Genomic DNA, 8908 nt, shown 5'->3' with positions numbered 1-8908 from the left:
TACAGGCAAAGGGTAACCCCTTTTTTCGTTTGGGTTTTGTTGGTTGGGGTTTTTTTTTTTTCCTTTTTCAGTTTTGCTTTGCTGGTTTTTCTTAAATCCAGCCTGTTTTGTTGCTCTGGCTGAGAGCACAATGAGGTGATCGGTTGAGTCAGCAAAGTGAGAGAGCATAACCTGGAATGGGGAGGCAGGAGACAAGCAGGAGACAGGCAGAGTGTGGGAACCAGCAGGTGAGGGCAGGCAGTGGCTTTGCCTCCCTCAGCCTGTGCCCTAAAATGCATTTTATACATCTGCTTAAATTGATTCTTTTGAATGCTGCTGACAAGCCTTAGCATTGAGCCCAAAATGACTGAACACGGATTGAGGAAAAGCTCTGAAATGTTATAAAATCACAGCTGAGCAAACTCTGTGGACTGGGAACACATTTAGCACTGTCTGTTTGGTTGATCCTTAGTATGAGACTAACAACTTTTTAAATTACTGCAACACCACCAGCAACAGGACCAACATCACAGTTGATTTATTTCTCTTTATAGCTTGAAAGGGGCAACACATGTCTCCAGTCAAGTAGTTCCAAGGAAGTAAAATCAGGTGGTACCCTGTAGAAAGATTCTCCCATGGTTACTCAAGGTTTCCTGGTGAAGCCTGGGGGATGTGCAGCATCACACAGCATTTTACAAGCGGTTTGATTTGCTCACTGCATTTCCTGTCCTCTTCTGGGGGAGCCCAGGGAACTCCCGGGCTGGAAATGTGTAACAACCAGCTGGACAGACATCTCATGGGAATGGGTGGTTCAGGGTGGGGGGAGGACTCACTGTATGGTAGACAGGATAAAGTGACCTCTCTGCTCCTTTCTAAGCGCTTTTTTTCATGACTAGTATAAGAGATTGAAATGTAAACCTTGTGGTAATGTGCAGTGCACACTTTGGGCAGAAATGGAAACATTTGTGGGGGGGGGAAACAAAAATACCGAAAAACTGAAAATAACGTCCCCTGCTATATTTTCTTCTTTATTTTTCAAATGCATTGACTCATTAATTGAGTTTCAGTGAGTTCAAAGCAAAGAGGAATATTATATTTTCTTTTGCAGCAGTTATTAAATATGTTCCCTTTTAGTTTCCCCCCACACCTCCTTTGACAATAAATTGCAAACAACTATCCTTAAAAAAACAAACAACAGAGATCAAATATTTTGAGAATTAAACTCTTCAGAAAGGCCCATTGCCCAGGCAAAACACTCAATCAGTTTGCTTTTTTTTTTTTTTTTTTTTTTTTTTTTTTTTACTGAAAATGTGGGTGGTTTTCAAATACAGGAAAGAAAACACAACGGGCTTGTGGTGATATTTTCCACCAGAAAGATGCAACTTTAAGGGCTTTTGGTTTCCAGATACCTACACCCACTGGAGTGGCCTCATCTGTTGTAGAAGGCGACGCCTGATTAGTTGTACAAGTCAAGTTAAATGACAATAACAATACAGAGCAGTCGGTGTGTGTTTCAGTGGAAGCTCTGTGTCAGCTGGGTAATTATGCTGTGTCTGGCTAATTAATATGGCAGCTGCCTCTCAGACCACAGTGCTGTTGCTTTCATATATGAAAAAAAAAAAAAAAGCAACTGTGAAAAAAAGAAGTGGAAAGAAGTGGAAAAACTGTTCTCCAGATCCCTGGTGGATAGGATATGGTAGAAGACATCCCTGCTCATTGTAGGGGTTTTGGACTAGATGGCCTTTAAAGATCTTTTCCTATCTAAGCCATTCTGAAATTCTGTGATCCCACAACAAGAAGTAAGCTTAAATTCCAGCAAGGAAGGTTACACATGAAGGGTAGTGAAGGAAAATTTTGGGACAGGATGTGGCAAGCAGGTGTGGAGCTGTTACCAGAGTGACAAGATGGGTTAATGCTCCTTTAGAAAGGGCTTGTGTTGATTTTCCCTTTGCAGCACAGGCTGGAATTCTTGCCTTGTCTTGTCAAGGATTTTTCCTGATCTGAGACCTTGTTGTTGCAGAGTCAAATGTTTTTCGGGAGGAGGAAACAGACTGGAACCTTTTTCTGCCAAACTGGAGCTAAGTGGCCTGATGCAGTGTTTGGTGCATGATATATGGAAACTGATCCTGAGCCTAAATATTTACACATCTGCAAAATTTCCCTGTAGGCAAAGTGATCCTCTTGTAACAGGCTCTGTCCCCCAGATTGTAGAATCCTACGATGGTTTGGGTTGGAAGGGACCTTAAGACCACCTAGTTCCATCCACCCTGCTGCCTTGGGCAGGGGCACCTTCCACTAGAACAGGTTACTCAGAGCCTCATCCAACCTGGCCTTGAACACCTCCAGGGATGGAATCTTATCTATGGCAGGGGAAGCAATATCCAAAGGGGCAGGGAATGGGGGAGAGACCATGGGACTGCAACCCAGCTGGGGATATGCCACTACAATGCCCAAAGCTTGCACTCAGCCTAACTGCAGGTGGATACGATGGGCCTCCAAGCATCACATTCCTGTGCAAACTTTAGCAACAGCATCAGCAGCCGGTGGAGTTGAAAGCTGAAGCCTGGGATGGGAATACATAGGGTTTTAATTATCTACAGCTCACCTTCACTTGGGGTGGAAGAATCTCTTCTGTATACTTGCAGTATCAACCCAGTATAATGGACTCTGACGCAGACAGGAAGGGTGGATGTGTAAGTTAACAGTGTGTGAGCAATTAAATGCAAAATCATCTGCCTCATGAAATGTCTTTTTCTCTCCTGCTGGTAACAGGAGTAGGTGTTATAGTCAGTTCCAGAAAATAGGAAAGGACCACTTTTTGAAAGCAGCATTTCCCCTGATTTCCAAAATCCCAGCAGCCTTTCCCTTTGCCTTGCCTTGCCTCCCTTTTCCTTATTTTATTGCATACTTTACATTTTAGAGATCAGCATCTAGGGCAAAATGATCACAATGGTATTCAAAGAACCATCCCAGCCTGTTCAAAGTTAACTCTTACAGGTCCTAAAATTTCTGGACACCTCATTTGGGTCATCTCAAAGAAAACATCTTTTACTGGTGTAAAAAGGTCTGGCTGGTGTCATGTTCTGCACCTGTAATTGTGCATTGACCTTTAGGGAAACACTATTTGAGGTTCTTCACCAGAGCCTGAATGTGGCCTTGTGTCTTCTGCAGGGGAGTGAAGGACATCTTAGGTCTCCTTGCTATAGGTGTGGTCATATTTATTTGCCTGTTGGCAGCAATGAAGTCCATACAGAGCTGGTGTGGTCCAGAAGAATGGGGGAATTTACCAGTGTCTTCTCCAAAACCCCTTGGCACCCACATTTCTGGGGTTCTCTTTCCTTACTCTCTCTCCTCTCCCAGGTTCCCAGGCCAGTTTCCTGCTCCAGATCCACCTGTCCACAACCCCCCAGCATCACACTGCTGTGCTGTAATCCTGCCGCACAGGACGAAGCCACGGGAGCTGAGAAGGTCTCCCACGAAATGTCCTGGGCAAACCCCATCTCTGACACTCTTAAACCCTGAGAGGGGTGCAGCAAACAGGCACCACTTCCACCTGTCCTTCTTTCATACAACAACCTGGTCCAAGGCTGGACTTGCCTGGAACAGAGTTGTTCCAATCACCCAAGGCCAACAGCGTAACAGGATGAGACAGATGAATGTGGAAAAACTTCCCTGTTGACATTCCTTGTGCACCCATCAGCAAACCTCCCCGGCTAGCCACGATGACAAGGCTCTGCAGCCTGCAAAAAAATTCAGGTGGTCCTACTTATTTCATTATTTTGGATGAGCATTTCATTGCAGCCACGGATTCCCGGCGCCACGGGAGCACCCCGTGTGTCCCATCCTAAGGCAGGGTCCTGTGCAGGGCTGGACACGACGCTCAACTCCAACCCTCAGGATCGGGACATTTTGGGAGCAAACAGGAGAGGAGAACGGGAGAGCGGGGGCGGGGAGGGGGCCGCGGCCGGGCGCGGAGTGGGGTGGTGCCGAGGAGGAGGAGGAGGAAGGGGAGGAAGAGGCGGCGAGGGCAGCCCCGGCAGCGGCGACGGGTGGCCCGAGGTGTGCTGGTTCCCTGCGGGGGCGGCGGGCAGCGCCGAGCCGGGGTGAGCCGAGAGGAGCTGAGCCCAGAGGAGCTGAGCCCAGTAAAGCCGAGCTGAGCCCAGTAAAGCCGAGCTGAGCCGAGTCGGCTGTGCCGGGCGGAGCTCAGCAAAGCTGGGCTGAACCGAGCCGAGCTCGGCAGAGCCGGACGGGGCTAGGCTCAAGCCAAGCCGAGCTCAACTGAACGAGGCTGCGCCGAGCCGAGCTGAACTGAGCCGAACCGGACTGAACTGAGCCGAACGGGACTGAGCTGAGCCGAGCCGAGCTGATCCGAAACGGGCTGATCCGAGCTGATCCGAGCCGCCCTGCGCTGCGTGGGCAGCAGGTACCGCCGGCGGAGCGGAGCGGGATGCGCGGGGGATGCGCGGGCAGGACCGGGCAGGGCGTCACGCTGGGGGAAAATGTGCCGGGGGCGAGTGTGGAGCGGGTGGGACCCTCGGAGTGGGATGCAGCAGCACCGAGAAAGTTTGGGGAAATGCTTGCTGCTGTCGGCATTACATTGTACCCGGACGCTCCGCTCCAGCCATCAGTTCTTCTTCTATTGTGGGATTTTAAACCTGACAACTTGACATTTATCTAAAGAGTTCTTTTTCATTATTTTACTTTTTTTTTTTTCCCTAAATAAGGATCTAAATTACTTTCAGCTTCTACACCTGATGCATTTAGCGAGTGTTTGTGGTTTCACCATCACATTTTCCTGCCTTTTAAAAAACGGTGTTGATTTCTCCCGTGTACCTTCAACAGAGGGGAAAGTGAGAAACACAATTAAAACCGACCGTAAACAAAGTGTTATTCAATGAACAAACTGGGGAAAATAAAGAGGGAAAATACTTTCCCCTTCTGGGTTCAGTAATGCTTTGTAGGTGTTTCTTGGTTACAACAGTATGTGATGAGACAGCAGATAGAAGTCCAGCTTTAGATGCGATGTTTTATCTCAGCAGCTGGATATATAATTTTTGGATCGAGTTTGTAACGTTCTACAAACAAGAGCTGTGATAAGCTGGAAAGCAGATTTGAGCGGTAAAGAGAAAGGAGCTGCCTCCGTCCCTCCTCCGCTCCGTAGTGTTTGAGCTGCATTTCCTCCTGAAGGAGGGGACTCGGAGACCCAGCCCGGCTGCTTGAGACCTGGGCTGTGTTCCCTGCATGCACATTGAATGCTAATGAAGTTACACTCTTGGGTGTAATCGGACCCTTTTTAATAGCGACTCCAAGGCAAGTAACCGACTTCTCGGCTGTACTTCAATCTCCAGTAGTGTGATACTTTTCGGGACGGGAGGGGGAAGCTTTCTACGGGCTAAGTTTTTTAATTTCCACCAATGAAAGAATAGTAGCAAAAGAACCCGACTTCAGCAGCTGAGAGCCACTCAATTGAGTCATGCTAACAGCAGATTATTTAGTAGGGTTACTAGGGCAGGAAGAGATAAAGTTTCACTGAACTTGCTATTAAAAAAAAAAAAAAGGCGGGGAGAGAAGAACTATTTGCAGTGAATAGGGCAATGTTCAGACTTTTGTATCTTTAAACAGCCAAGTCCTTGAGGCCCTGGACATGTGGGTTTTTTATGTTTCTTTTCTTATCCTTCTTTTTGATTGAAGAAAGGACTCCACATTCCCATTGGGGCCACCAGGCATTGCGAGTTTCTGGGGAATGTGCTTTGGGAGCTGAGTTGAGGGACCAGCAAAGAGCACCTCCAAGGAGGTTCTGTCCCACCTGGTTGTAGTGGAGTGGGGCTGCATTCAGCTGGAAGTATCAGATGGCCTCCTGGAGTTCACGGGTCTGCTGTTCCCTAAACGCTTGACATCAGAGTTGAATCGAAATCCCAGTGTGGGCTCCATGTTGTTGCCTCTGTCTCTTTTTTGGTGTCTAGGCTGGACATGAGACTTTGATGTCCACCAGCTTTCACTTGCCAAGGCTTCCTGAGCCATGCTGAGCTCCTCATTTTCCCCACATGACTTTTTAGCCAATCCCTGTGAGGACACATGATGAATGAAGCAAGTTATGCTCAGCCTGTGCAGAGGTTTTGGTCTGGAAAGACTCCCTGATTTAAGATGATGCCACAGTTGCAGTGGTATGGGCAACACAGAGTTTAGTTAGACTTTCTCCCCACTTCTACTTGTCTTTTTGGATTTTTCTCAGAGCCCTATTAAAGATTCAGATGTCTCTCCTGAACCTCCATCCTGCAGCTCAGCAGCCCCCTGTGCCCTGGCTGATTCTGTAGTCACTGCTACACTGGGGAAACCTTTTCATGTTTTTTCACATCTAGGAGAGCTGTGAGCAGAGGGTTATGGCATTGCCAGGGTGGAGCTCATTTTTTTTTTTTTTACTGCCTCAGGTGTGTTTCCTTTCAAAGAAAATCAATTGATTGACTCTCAGAGCTTCTCAGAGCTCCAGCCTCACTATCCCAACAGAGGTGGAGGGGGTCAAAGGAAAGGCTTAAAGGGAGAGACGAGGAAGGAGGGATGGAGAGAACAAAAGCAACAGCTTAGATTCCCCTTGGGATCTTTTCCAGGTTAGTCTTTGTATATCCTCCCACTTTTGTTCTGCAGGAAGTGATATGGTGAATATAACTTCTGATGGCAACTTTTTGGTTTCTTCTCTTGCTGTCTGGGTTTAATTGCAAATAGCTCTGCAGCAGCCTGGGAGAGAGGTGAAATATAGACCACCTTCCAGGGCTTTGTTAGCAGAGCTGCTCTGCTCTTGGTTTTTCATGTATATGTTTGTGGATCAAATTAAAACACTTGGCTGCAAATTCTGCTGTTGCTTCCCGTTTTGCTGGAGCCAGGATTTGTGTAAGCAGAGTGTTGTTCTTTGCCTAAGCATTGAGAAAGTGATGCTCAAAATAGGAAGGGAAGAAAAAGTCAATACAGGAGTACAAACATCCAAAACCTTTGTGTGTAAAATCAACTATAGGAGTAACCAGAGCCTGGGTTCTGCAGTCACAGGTAGCTGCAGCTCAGCATGCACAGCTGCCCTGACAGGGCTGCTCACGTGCTCTGTGCCTGTTCTCACACAGAGACTTTGGATCGTGTTTGTGATTGACATCAGAAGGCAGCCTGTGAGCACCAGTGACAGTTTGTTTCCATTCCGCAGTGTCGTTCTCTGTTTGCCTCCACTTGCATCTGACTCCTGGTTGTTGGCCTGGCTGGAAGGAGAACATTGGCAAAGGCAACATGAACTGCAAACTCTTCTCTGTAGCCAGTGATGCCCCTTGCATCATTGCTTGTTTGTGTCAATTTTTTTATTTATCTGCATCGTTGTTTGTTTGTGTCAACTTTGTTATTTATCAGGCCTGTTGGAGTTTTTTGATCTCTCACCACCAACCAGACCACATCCAGCAGCAGAGATAACATTTAACTTTGATGATGTGAGTGGAAGAAACCCAGATTGCTTTTCAAATTATGCCCAGCTGTCTTAGCAGTGGATAATTCCTCTGATTTGTATTTTAGTAACATCATTGCTTCAGAGCAGCTTGCTGGGGCAGAATGGTGCCATTCCATTTGGGGATATTCCTATTTCCACCTGTGTATAAGAATATATGCTGTATTTGCTCCTTCAGGGCAGAAATGCTGAATGGAATAAGTGTATAGTTGTAAAGGAGGTACCAGGGGGAGATGAAAAGAAAATGGTGCAGCTTTCACACAACTGTAACTCTTCACTCTCACCACTGGGTCGTGTGTGGTGAGGATGTACCAGTTATCTCTCAAGTGAATTTCTTTATATTTACCTGAGGTGTAAAGAGACCCGAGATGTACAAATGATAACCTGCACGTAATATTTTTCTGGGGTTTTTGAGTGGCCATTTCCACATCACATTCTACCTGTCTGGGGCTGGATTGTTTCTCAGTAAACAACTGCCCCGATTATTGTATCATTTAATTTGCTTGGCATTCATTCAAAAGAACTGTGTCCCTTTTTCCTTATCGTTGTCAAGGACAAATTTCTCACTTATCTCCTGGGGATACAGTATAGTCAGATCATGTACATAGGAAATATCAACCCTAAAAGACACAATAATTTCCAGTTGATAAATGAGTGAGAACAGGGACATCATGAATCTCATGGCCACCCGTGTATCATAATCAGCCCGACTCTGTTGCTCCTGTGACTTCAATTACATCTACTGAACTTGCCATTTCATTGGGAAATGGAAGGGAGCTCTAATGTTGAGACCATTTTAGGGCATCCTAACCCTGCAAGGTCAGTGAAGAGGGAAGGACTGGTGGGTGGAATTCATTATATGAGCGCTTGATGCTGTGTCCCCTGCAGTGCTTTTCCTGAGTGGCCAAGTGTTTTAACCTACAGTTTACCCACTGATTATTAACTAGAAAAACAGAAAAAGCAATTACAGGAAGTGTCTTTTTTGTTTTAATGAGAAATATGTATTTATTTGCCAAAATATTGCTGCATTGAAATCATCTCCTGGCACAGACAAGGCATCTACAATGATGAAAATTTCAGTTTCCATCCAGAGTTGACAGACCATGGACAGTTAAAGGAAAGTATTTGATATGACATCTGTAGGAGACTGTTGGAACAACTTCCATTGTATGTAAAGGACTCCAAAGATGACATTAAAAATCTTTTGTACTTAGCACATCGTAATTATGAGCAAACATGACAGTAGGAGGACCATCTCCATAAATATGAACCATCTCCATAAATATGACTGCCCTGACCAGGATCTGAGGATAAGAAAGCACATGAATGTGTAAAACAAGTTGATCCTAAGGTGCTTAAAATGCATATAAAAGTCAGTGAAAGCAAAAATAAGAAAACCATGGTACACATAGAAGTAGAAAAGGTGAAAGAAGGAGATGGAAGGAAGAAGGAAGT

At 46.0% G+C, this 8908-nt stretch overlaps 1 protein-coding gene across 1 annotated transcript in view; it reads left to right on the top strand.

Moving 5' to 3' along the window:
• The first annotated feature begins 4090 nt into the window (after positions 1 to 4090).
• Positions 4091 to 8908, top strand: part of PRKCQ (protein kinase C theta) — a 59406-nt gene continuing 54588 nt past the window's right edge. The window contains exon 1 of the mRNA XM_051795225.1: positions 4091 to 4402. The gene's annotated coding sequence lies outside the window, so the exon portion shown is untranslated. The remainder of the gene's footprint in view (positions 4403 to 8908) is intronic.

Source organism: Manacus candei, unplaced genomic scaffold (genome assembly GCF_025592945.1).
Source record: "Manacus candei isolate 608988 ecotype Guabito, Panama unplaced genomic scaffold, ASM2559294v1 h1tg000042l, whole genome shotgun sequence".
NCBI lineage: Eukaryota > Metazoa > Chordata > Aves > Passeriformes > Pipridae > Manacus > Manacus candei.
The sequence above is the reverse complement of the archived record's forward strand: the minus strand, read 5'-3'. Positions and strand labels throughout refer to the sequence as shown.